A 12033-nucleotide genomic window follows, 5' to 3' on the forward strand; every position below is an offset into this window, starting at 1 on the left:
GTATCTCCCTCTGTTCCCTGGGAGATATTTAGGGGAGAGATATTGCTTCCTTCTTGGAAATCCTGGCCTTCCTTCACTGGCGGAAGATGTAAGGCAGACTGAACCTTCCGCCAGGGGCCAAATGAGTCCTTCTTCTTACTCCTTTCAAAGTCGTCAGATGATCTGCTAAGTGATGAGCTCAGCCCTCTTTTAAAGCCAAATGGGCCCCAGTGATTGGTGCAGGATATGCTTACCTTAATGAACCAATCGTGGGTCCCTACCAACAATCTTCTGTTATGCGTGAGGTCAGGACCAGACTGATTTGCAAAAGGAAAGGTAAGAGGCGACAACATGTACTCCTAAGTCCCACCCATCTTCCTGTCTGTTGTAGATCCAGGTGTCTCTGGTTAACTGAGCCCTCTGTTACTCTTGATCAAAGCACAGGCCTCCCTTGAAGTCTGTGGTGAGAACAGACTTCTGTCTCCCTCAAATCACATATGTCGTCCCTCTGAAAGGGGTCTGCTCTGCAGGGATTGCCTACGGTAAATAGTGGACCCAGGCATGCCATTCACTGTCCTTCATACAGAGGGGTTAGGACTAGCTACAAGTTGACACATTGCATATCAAAGAGGTGTTAGCCCTGACTTCCTTTTGTCCATTCTACGACCAAGCCTGTCGCAGGCCTGTTTAAATAAGCCTTATTAGTATGCGCTGCCATTCACTAGCAGTTTAGACAATAGGAAGGCAGCTCCATGGAGCCTTTGATATATTATTTAGGCTGCCATGGCCGTAGGAAGGTGTCGCCTTCACTCTTCTCAAGATGCTTTGATGTACCACATTCCAGCTGAACATGACAATGGAGGACGGGGTCTGCAGGCTTTGTCCTCCTGGAGTACAAGTGACTATGTGTGCAGTGAGCAGGGAAAATGTGTGTGGAATGGCCTCACACATTTTTGGAGGTTGATCTCCCCGTGCGCATGGTCTAATTCAAGGGTGCACAACGGATTTCACTGGAGGGCCGAAGGTAGCACCCAAGTCCCCTACAGTGGGCCGCAGTACACCTGAGAAGGAGCAGGTGGTATGTGCATCAGTGTGCAGAGTTGATTCAAAAAAACATGGGTTTTAAGATGAACATTTTACTATAACACATTATGCACAGCCTTTTAAAGTCATTATCGCTTTGATCTATTTGTATTAAACGACTGAAATCATGTTTTAAGTAGAAGTAAAACTGCACCTTTCATGATGCAACAACAGAAAATGGACCAAAGAGGCTTCCCACATCTGACATGACAGACTTAGTGACTGACTTTATGCCAGGCAACACGTCATCATTTAACTCATGTGACTGGGAGGGCCATAAATAATGTCTTGAAGGGCCGCATTGGGCCCACGGGCCGCATGTTGTGCAGCACTGGTCTAATTCCTCACATGCCCCCCAGCCTCAACATGTGAACTACCACCCTACTGGGGGTCTTGTTCGTCATCAAGGCGAAGGTACCAGCTGAGGCCATCTGCATTTCAATGCTCGGAGCCTGGCTTGTGCTGATGCCCATATCTAGTCCCTGTAGGGATATGGCCCAACACAAAAATCTTAGGGTTCTCCGCTTGCATGGCCATTAACCATCACATAGGCCTGTGGTCTGTCTGGATGGTAAAGTGAGACCCAAAGATGTAGGGTTTTAACTTCTTTACGGCCCACATGACCATGTGCTCCTCTTTTTCTGTGACAGCCCAGTTCCTTTCCATGTTTGTCAACCGCCGGCTAATGCAGGTGACAGGTTTCTCTACCTCTTCATAGTTCAGCTGAGCTAACACTGCTCTAATCCCAAAATCACAAGTGACTGTCTGGATAATGACCTCCTGACCATAGGCTGGCACTTTCAGAACTGGGTTCCTGCACAATCCATCCTTTAAATCCTGAAATGAGGTTTGACAGACGGGGTTACACGTTATCTTCTTCGGCCTCTTCTTGGAAGTGACATCATTCAGGGGCGTGGCAATGGTCCCATACCCTCTAATGGATGACCGGCAGTACCCAGTGAGATCTAGAAAGGCTCTCGCCTGCGTCTGTGTAGTGGGGATGTCCCAATCCTTCACAGTCTGTACCTTTGCTTCGAGAGGTGGCTTCTTACCTCCACCGACCAGGTGGCCTAGGTAAGTCACTGTGCCCTGCGCTATCTGGCACTTCGTGGCCTTGCTAGTCAGACCTGCCTTCTGCTGCGCCTGAAGCACTTGTTTCAGGTGGGATAAGTGATCCTCCCAGGTGTGGCTGAACACAGCAATGTCATCTAAATAGGCGACACTGAGGTTTTCCATACCCGAAAAAACCTGGTTAAACATCCGCTGAAAAGTGGCAGGGGCATTCTTCAGTCTGAAGGGCATCACAGTGAACTGATAAGGTCCTTCCGGGGTTGAGAATGCTGACCCCTCTCTCACTCCATCTGTCAAGCCAACCTGCCAATAACCTGCCATGATGTCAAAGGTACTCATGTACTTGGCAGCATTGAGCTTGTCAATGAGCTCATCTGCCCGAGGAATTGGGTGATCATCTGTCTTTGTGACAGAATTGAGCCCCTTGTAGTCTACACAAAATCAAACTTCAGTCTTCCCACCATTCACAGGAAGGCGAAGGAAGAGGGCCCACGAAGGGTGGCCAGAGTGAAAGAGTGAAAGCGGGAGCAGGGGTCCCAGTGAGAAGGAGCTCCATCTTACTGGCATTAAGGTAGAGATCGCTGGAGGTGCACCAATCCTGAATCGCCGATAGACAGTCAGGAATGAGCGAGAGAGGAGAGGAGTCTGAAGGGAGCCGGAAGGAGAGCTAAGTGTCATCTGCATAACACTGAAAGTTAGAGAAGGTAGAGATCAGGTGGGCCAAGGAAGCCAAGTGGATATTGAATAGCCAGGGTGAGAGGTTAGAGCCCTGGAGAACACCACATGTGGAGAGCGGGGTGGTGGAGAGAAAGGACCCAACTTGGACCTGGGAAGGTCGGTCCAAAAGGAAGGTGGTCAGCCACTCCAGAGCTAGATCTGCGATGCCTGGGTTCTCACAGAGTCGCTTAATCAGAATGGAGTGGTTGACTGTGTCAAAAACAGAGGAAAGTTCAAGGTGGATGAGGACAGAAGGATGGCTGGAGTCCAGAATAGAGAGCAGATTTTCACGGGTGTTCAGGAGAGAAGTTCCCGTGCCTCTGGCTGCACTGAAGCCAGACTGATGGTCATGGAGACAACCAACAGATTCACTGTGGAGAGTAAGCTGGGAGATGGCCAGCTTTTCCAGGAGTTTGTCCAGGAAAGGAGTGAAAGAAATCATCCCTTCGGGGTTCTCTAGCACATTTGTGTCCCTGAAATTGAAGAGACGAACGTCACTTAAAGGACAAATGTTTTCTCAGTAATGTGTTGGGGAAAGGAGTGTTGAGTTTACCACCTTTTGGTTGGGGTACAAATTATTTTATATGTAGCTCAACTCACAATTCTGTAGTATTTATTGTACCTGGTACACTTACAGAAGACTAGGGGCCTCATCAGGAGTTGGGCGGTATTCCTGCTGTAAATCTGTCATAATACCACCCATTGCAATTACTGTTACCGCCACTTGATCCAACGGTATTACCACCGGATCACAAGTGGTGGTGGCAGCGTAAGTCCCCATTTTTTTTAGTGTAGGACTTAATTCAGTATTTTTCGCACAATTACTGCAGCGGTAATTGCGCTGCAGTAATTGCGCGGAAAATGGGCAGGAAGTCGGTACATTCACCTATAGCTCAGAGCTGGAAGGGAATCCTCCGACTTTCCACCAAACCTGTGATTGGGCGGTGCGGTAAAGCAGCGGTAATGCTATTACCAGTGCATTTTTACCACCCGATCCAACTTCTGATGAGGCCCTAGAAGAGGTTGATCTATTGTAATCAATCATATAAATACTGCCTGTTTTTTTTCGGGTAGTGCCTCACTCCTAAGTGAGGAATGACTGGGTGGCTTAATGGTGCGTTAACAAGGTTGGAATCTTAGTGCAGGTCACTCCTTAAACCAGAGCCGGATCCAGGCATGGGCAGTCTGTGCTGTGGCACAGGGCCTCTCTGTCAAGGGGACCCTGCAGGCACCAGTACCTGCTTCGACTCTACCAAGTCACATTATTTTAAACAGGAGCTGTGCTGGTTCCTTGAACGATTTGTGCTTTATTAGTCTGAGTGTGGCTACGGTGTCACCTCCCAAGCGTATCCCCCTCCCATTGGCCTATCAAAGGCTGCAGGCCGCATTATTACGGCTTATCACTTTCTTTGTTCTCGCCTATCTTTTAAAGTAGGGGCAATTTATATGTCACAGCTCATTTAAGAGACCATTGTTTTGGGCAAGACTTTTATTTGTTAAGAAATGCAAAGGGTCTTTTTATTCTAAAAGCACACACGAAGCACCTGTTAGCTGCCTAAATCTACACCCTCCTCCAGGCAACTTCAAATATAACACACAGTTTTAAACTAACAACATCATTTTCAGATGTTCATATTTAACACATCAAAAAGTGTATGATTTTAAGTCTTGAAAGTAAATTTTCAAAACTCAAAGGCCATTTTTTGCCTTCTGCTGAATTGCATTCTGGTATTTGTAGTCTCCCAGTCAAGATGGGGGAGATTAATGCATACATTTTATACTTTTTTGCCTAACATGTTTCAATAAAGATTTATATATTTGGGTGAACACTGTACTATGGTTTGTGTACTTTTTTAAGTTTCCCTCATTGTGGCCATGTGTTGCTTTTCAGGTCACAAGTAGAGGAAACATGTGGGTGGGCACACTATTTTCAGAGGGCGGAAGCTACCCACTTGGTTGTTTTTGAGGCAGGAAAACTTGCTCAAGATTTTGGCTACAGGGATTTCACCCATGTTGTCATGTTCCAAGTGCAGACACTTACCCACAAGACCACATAAAAGTTTCATCAAAACACATGTCTCTTACTGGGATTTTGTTTTCCAGGGAAAATTTCACTATAGATTGTTGGGTTAATACACTTTGCCAGCGTACTTATTAGAAAATGTCCCCTCTCAGGTCCTTTTTTCTGTCTTAAGTTTTTTTTAATCCCACTGCTCTTTTGTATTGTGCACTTTCTTATAAGGGGAAAGGTCAATTGAACTAAACTTGTATATTTCAATTTAAGATATGCCAGCGTTTGATTGTTTAAAGACCTGCAAAATTGCTTATTCTCCCTGCCTCAAGACGTTCCAGGTGAATAGGCTCTATCGCACTATAAAGCAGCCTGCGGTATACACAACCTGCCCTGTCAGCCCAAGGCCAAAGCCCTGCCCTGACTTGAGAGCCTTGGAACCTGCTTGGGGTTTATTTCTTTTGACAGTCAAAGCAATCCTGGTCTGTAGCTTCTCAAAGAAAAGCATATTGCTAGTTTGGACAATATGGCCAAATATATACATACAAATAAACCCAATTATTGAACTTTGGAAACAAACAGCAGTTAGCAAAACCCAATCGCCATATTTTTGCAATGCCTTCCACAGTTTCAAAAATACCATTTAATATTTCTACAAATTACATCCGGGAAGAGATGTCTTCAAGGGCCGGAGAATTGCAGCCTGGTCTCAAATCCTTGCTTCGCCACTTAATCAAAGTGTATGCTCTCACACACATCCTTATGTCTCACTATTCCTCATCTGCCAAAATTAGAACTCTCATGGTGTTTAGCTCACTCTGTCTGCTAATTCAAAATCAAGCCTCACTCCTGATAGTGCCACATATATAAATGTTAACAGTGACAAATCATATACTGGTCGTCACAGCCTATTGTCCCCTGCCTTACTTATGGCAACGTGTTTTTAATGTAACTTCCTATACGGTTGCGTATTAAACACTCATTCTGTGATTAACTTTCTCTTTATGTAATATCACCAATGCCACCATTTGTGCAAATGACTCCTTTTATGCCGCCCAGGACCCCGACAATCCTGCCTTACACGTTTCAGCTTGAGAGGGGGTGAGCGAGCTGTGTGGTGACAGGCAGCACTTAGCGAGGGAGGTCAGACAGGCCTCTGAATTCCACCAGGACCACAGGGTCCGTGTTTTCTTTCAGTACAGGGTGATGGCAGCACGCTTGAGGTTACAGGGCATGTCCCGCGTGGAGACGGGATATCTTGGGGGGAGGGTGCGTGTGTGGGGGAGCGATAACAGAGGTGGCGAGCCCTGACCCTCCACTGCCTCCGCCCCCGCCTCTGCCTGCCGTACCGACGCCGGCTTCAGATTGTTGCCGTTCCCGCTCCCCACAATCGGCCTCCGTCCTGTGGTGACGTAACGGGCACAGCCTGGCATGCGCAGACTCATTGGGGGAGAATACTTTACCTACGTTCAAACGCGGATTGCGTCATAAACCCCCCAAAAACAAATACTCTGTAAAAGCCTCTATAGAAAACCATAGCATCCCTTTCAAACTGTGAAATAAGCATGAAGTTGCCCGACTCATGGAAAGGAAAAGAGTCTGGAGAATGCCAAAACCACTTCAGTCCTTACGGGCCACTTCGGCCCTCCATCGCTGACCGATCTGCCGCAGAGCTGCTACCCTGTTTAGGGTCTGGGGATGGAAAAGGATGATAATGATGTTGCGTGGAGAGCTTGCTGGTTCAGCTTCGTGCCAAGCGGCCGTAACAGGTGTTGACATTTGAACCTCTTCCTATAAACCATCGAAATTAAATATGGTAGGTTAAGCTGTCCCGTCTGGGATCTGAACCTCTAGCCGTTTCTGCAGCAGTGTCCATAACCTGCTGAGCAATCTTGCCGGCTCTCTGTCGCTTTGTTATGGCTTCTTTCATCTTCAGAAACAGCTGCCGCTCCTGCCCCCCTCTGAGGTCTGCCGTGACCCCCTGAGTACGCCTCCTCCCCAAACACAGAGTTAAGTCCGAGCAGTGTTGAATGCCTGCTGCTTGTGTACCAGTTCCCCCAGAGGGACTGCCCCGGTGGTGCCCCCGATCCCACCCACCGTCACCTAGGCCCCGTGGTAAGTGGCCAGCTCGGATTGCAAGACAAATACCCCTCCCCCGTCCCACACGGCGCACTTCTGAAGTTGGAAATGGGGAGAAATAAGCCGCGCCCGCTTGCTGGAGCTGGAAACTCTACCCAGCAGAGATTTAAAAAGAGCAACATGAAATTGATTAATTTAATGATGGAGTTCAAAGCTCCAGATGTGCCCCCGTGGCAGCCTGGGAGACCCTGCATGGCCAGGTGGCTGGGGGCGACAAGAGAGGTCTTTAGTGCTGTTTGAAACCAACATCCCGCCCCCCCACCCCCCAGCCTTGCTTCTAATGGTCATTTACTGCCAGCCAGATTAAGGGGTTGGGCACTTCTCTACCCCACACACCCACCCAACCCCCAAAAAGGCCAGTGCCAGCGCTTCTCGTCAGGCCCGGGTCGTGTGCCCTCCCTGAATGTCAGGATGGAATTTTACCCATAACAAGGGTCAACATGGGATAGGCTTTAAACGTATGGGGCTTGGCAGTTCCCCCAAAAAGTAACCTTTAAAATTCTTTTTATCCAACTTTCAGTGTATCACAATCAACAGATATGAGAACACGTTGAAGAAAAAATATAGGGATATAAGAACTCAGCCAACCTCCCATCAGCCCCCTTCCCGTGAACCCCAACTCTTGGACGAATTATTCAGTTGTTACAGACCAGGGTGGGTTTTTTAGACAAACAGCCATGGTTGAAAAGAATAACAGGGTTCCCTCAGTGTGTGAATGCGCCATGCCTCCCTGGTCGCCCGTGTGTGTGACTGTGCCATGCTCCCCCCGTCGCATGTGTGTGAATGCGCCATGCTGCCCCCCCCCCCCGTCGCCTGTGTGTGACTGCGCCATGCCCCCCTCCATCCCGGTCGCCTGTGTGTGAATGCGCCATGCCCCCTGATCGGCCGTGTGTGTGACTGCGCCATGCCCCCCCCCCCCGTCGCCTGTGTGTGAATGCGCCATGCTGCCCCCCCCCTGATCGCCTGTGTGTGAATGACCCATGCCCCCCCGTCACCTGTGTGACAATGTCCATGTCCTGCAACCTACCTTGACTGCATTAGATGTTGCCGCCACCCTCTCAAGAAGGGGTTGACCCTCATGAATGCTAATGCCAACTGCTTGACTTTTGCACTGCCTGTCACTGCAGCCTCAATAGGGGTTGGCCCTCGTGTCTTGCCGATTTAACAAGGGGGGGTCCTGGGAGTCCCTCTGCCAGACATTAGTCCTGGTTACGAGGAACTTACCCAGGGTCTTTAGCTCACTATCTTTCACAGAGAAGAAATATCCCAAACATATCAGTCTTTGTCCTGCCCTGGGGCAGTCCAGCACCGAAATGTGAGGCAATTCTCCTCTGAACAAGAGTACCAACAGAAACCCCAGACACGTGTTTCGGTCTGGTTGGACCTCATCAGTAGGGTGGATCTGTGCCTCTCTAAGACTAGTGAGCAAGGGGTCCACGTCTGGATTCCCCTAGTAACTTAGGGTGAGACCCAAAGTTACTTAAATATGCAGATTTAACAAGGGGGGGTCCTGGGAGTCCCTCTGCCAGACATTAGTCCTGGTTACGAGGAACTTACCCAGAGTCTTTAGCTCACTATCTTTCACAGAGAAGAAATATCCCAAACATATCAGTCTTTGTCCTGCCCTGGGGCAGTCCAGCACCGAAATGTGAGGCAATTCTCCTCTGAACAAGAGTACCAACAGAAACCCCAGACACGTGTTTCGGTCTGGTTGGACCTCATCAGTAGGGTGGATCTGTGCCTCTCTAAGACTAGTGAGCAAGGGGTCCACGTCTGGATTCCCCTAGTAACTTAGGGTGAGACCCAAAGTTACTTAAATATGCAGATTTAACAAGGGGGGGTCCTGGGAGTCCCTCTGCCAGACATTAGTCCTGGTTACGAGGAACTTACCTCGTGTCTTGCCACCTACTTTGACACTATGCATTATATGCTGCTTGCCACCCCCTCAAGTTGGGGCTGGCCTTCATGTTTCAATGCTACCTATTTTGACTTTTGTACTGCCTGTCGCCGCCGCCTCAAAAAGGGGTTGGCCCTCATGTTTTGCCACCTACTTTGACACTGTGCATTATATGCTGTTTCCACCCCCTCAAGTTGGGGCTGGCCTTCATGTTTCAATGCCACCTATTATGACTTTTGCACTTATGTAACCAAGCAAGCTTTCTTTACAGCGCCACGATGCCCGAGGGCAGTTGTGCGCTTTACAAATGCAAATAAATAAATAAATACTTTATAAACAATGTGACGACTTCCTCACGAAGGAGACACAGGGATTTTTAAATGATCCAGTACCAGTTTAACATTCTGAGTCCCTGTGAGCTTGTGAGCGTCCCATAATGTTTCGAGAGGTATTCTCTAATCCGGCTCCAGTGTTACAGGAAAGATGCATGTGTGGCAATGAAAGAATAGGTTACCTGCTCATTTGCCAAAAGGTCCCCCAATGACTGAACCCGAATTGCATGGGGTGGGAGTGTCACCCTGACTTCGTAAGCGCAGAGCCATCAGCACCCTCCCCTCCCCCTGAGATAGAGATGCCAGAGTGTTGGCTCTTAGGTCAATTGGTAGCACAGCAGCATCATCTAGGACAGGGAGCCCTGTGATCTCTCTTAAGGAATCCATTACTTTTCACCCAAACACCCTAAGCACTTGGTGCGCCCACCAAATGCATAGGCTGCTACAGCTTCAGCCCCTGTAATGTTTATCTGCGACGCCCAGGAACATACTGTGCAGTTTAGGCGGTGTGGTAAAGCAAATGCATAGCACTTTCAGCCTGTGTTCCCTAAACTGATTGCATTTGCAGCAGAACTGAATAGCTCTCTATAAGGTAACTCCAGCTATCGTCTGCAACCTCCTTCCCTTCGAGGTGTGAGATATTTAGGGCTTGGATCACCGTACAGAATTTGTTCGGGGGAATGAAGGGTTTGATTTTGCGGAGTGTGTGGATCTGGTCCTATGCGGTTTGTGCCTTTTTGGCTATGTGCTTTTGGAAGGAAAGGCTACGGTCAACAGTGAAGCCCAGGGATTTGGCTGAGTTTGACAGCTGAGGATTGAATCCTTCCAGGCACATGTCATCCAGCCATTGCTGCATGAGTTGTTTGGTGGGTGGCTGAAGATGACAAATTCAGTCTTGGTCAGGTACAGTTTAAGGTAAGTGACATCCATGTTTGGATAGTAGCCAGGCATTCCCGGAGGCGGGCAATGTCCTTTGGACCACTGACCTTAAGGTACAGCTGAGTGTCATCAGCATATTGATGGATGGCTATGTTGGGGCAATGTAGGAGAGTTCCCAAGGGTTCCATGCATAGTTTGAAGTTTATTGGTGAGAGAAGGGAACCTTGGGGCCCCCCACACGTGACTGGGAGTCGGAGGGATCTGAATGAGCCCATCTGTATGACCTGGTGCCTATCAGATAAGTAGGATGTAAACCATTGTAGGACAGTTCCAGAGAAGCCCTTCCTGTCAGTGAGGAGGGAGAGGAGTATTTGGTGATAAACTGTGTCAAAGGCAGCTGAGAGATCTACAAGGACTAGGAGACATGAGACCCCAGTGTCAGTGATTCTGAGCGCTTCGTCCACCACTTGGATGGTTGCAATGTCAGTGCTGCATTCAGGGCGGAAGCCAGACTGCTAATCGCAGAGCAGGTCAGGCTGGCCGATTTTGGCAAGTAGGGTTGCAACTACTTTCTCAATAAGCTTCGCGATGAACGTTAGGCTCGTAATAGGTCTGTAGTTGGCTAGGTCCTCCGGGTCAAGAAAGGTGTTTTTGTGAAGGGGTCAAATGAGACCTGTCTTCAACACATCTGGGAATGCACCTTCACTGAGGGGGGCGTTCACAATACAGAGGAGTCTGTTAACTGCTGGGCCAGTGAGTTGTTTAATGAGGGAGGCTGTAGGGAAATTGGCCATTTAAGTAGTGAGTCTGAGTGAAGCGAGTGTGTCTGAGAGATCCATAGGGTAGATGAGGGAGAAGTCTGTTCAGGAGGTCAGTATTTATTTATTTATTTATATTTATATAGCGCGCAAGAAGCCCAGGGGCATTGAGGTGCTGTTACTTGCAATAACTTAGTTACATGGTACAGGCATGAAAGCGATTGTTAACACATTATGAATACTACAAGATATCGTACTGTTGTTACAGATATTGCATTGGGACGTATATTACAACATATATGATAAGTATTCGTGCTGGTGTGTCGGGTCTTATGTGAAGAGGGTAGTTTTCAGAGTTTTGTATGACCTGGTGCCCAGGATGGGAGGCTGGGGCAGGTGTAACAGGGCCGTGTCTGGTTTTGAGACATTGATGTGACCTCTTATTTCATCCCTTTTATTAATGAAGAAGCTGTTTATTCCATTGCATTTCTCTTGTGAAGCTGGCACCTCAGCGACAGGTGTGGACTTGGAGCGGTGCTTGACTACTTTGAATAAGGCTTTGCTCCTGTTAGAGGCAGCCTCAATGGTGGGAGTGTAGTATGCTGACTCAGTCTCAGAGGTCATGTGTCTGCATTGGGTATGCAGGGATTTGAGGAAGGAGAGATCCTCTAGGCTGTGGGCCTTGCACCACCACGTTTCAAGGCACTTATTTTTGTCAAGCATGGGCCTGTACCAGGTTGCAGACACTTTGACTTTGGTGCGGCTAGACTTTAGAGGTGCGTGGGCATCCACTAGTTCTTTGGCAAGGTGGTTAAATGTATCCAGAAATGCTGAGGCATTCCCTGTGTTGGGGAATGTTGTGAACATTTCCTCCAGTGTGTCTAGCAGGAAATTATTGAAGGACCGGTGCTCAATAACAAGGCGTTTGGCCTAACCTTTGTGGGGAAGCCTTTGGTGTGATATGAGAAGGGGAACTGCGGCATGGTCGGTCCTGTCGAGGGGGAAGAGGGTTTGCGCAAGGAAGGATCGTGCAGGAGGTGAACACTTGGTTGAGTGTGTGACCTTTGACATCTGTGGGGGAGAGCACAAACTGTTTAAGGTCCCAGGAGTCAGTCAGAGAGAATAGGGAGTCGCGTAGGGGTTTTGCTGGTTGGGACTCGGGGATGT

This window comes from Ambystoma mexicanum, chromosome 8, assembly GCF_040938575.1.
Source record: "Ambystoma mexicanum isolate Mex_15411 chromosome 8, UKY_AmexF1_1, whole genome shotgun sequence".
In the NCBI taxonomy this organism is placed as follows: Eukaryota; Metazoa; Chordata; class Amphibia; order Caudata; family Ambystomatidae; genus Ambystoma; species Ambystoma mexicanum.